This window comes from Penaeus monodon, chromosome 27 (assembly GCF_015228065.2).
Source record: "Penaeus monodon isolate SGIC_2016 chromosome 27, NSTDA_Pmon_1, whole genome shotgun sequence".
NCBI classification, from domain to species: Eukaryota; Metazoa; Arthropoda; class Malacostraca; order Decapoda; family Penaeidae; genus Penaeus; species Penaeus monodon.
This window is the reverse complement of record NC_051412.1, coordinates 35,188,891-35,189,092: the sequence shown is the minus strand read 5'-3', so window position 1 is coordinate 35,189,092 and position 202 is coordinate 35,188,891.

Below are 202 nucleotides of genomic sequence, written 5' to 3'. Positions count from 1 at the left end.
TGAAACCCGTCTCTAAACATAGAGATTTCACAACAGTATTATACGAAATCAATACACTAGTGTAGTTTTGGGACATTCATTCTTAGAGTGCATAATTCAGGCTATTCAAGGAATGAAAGGGGACAAAAATAATTATTTTGGACAAAGACACAATCGGGTACAAATCGAGAGCTCGGAGTTAATTGTCTGGTTGATTAATTTG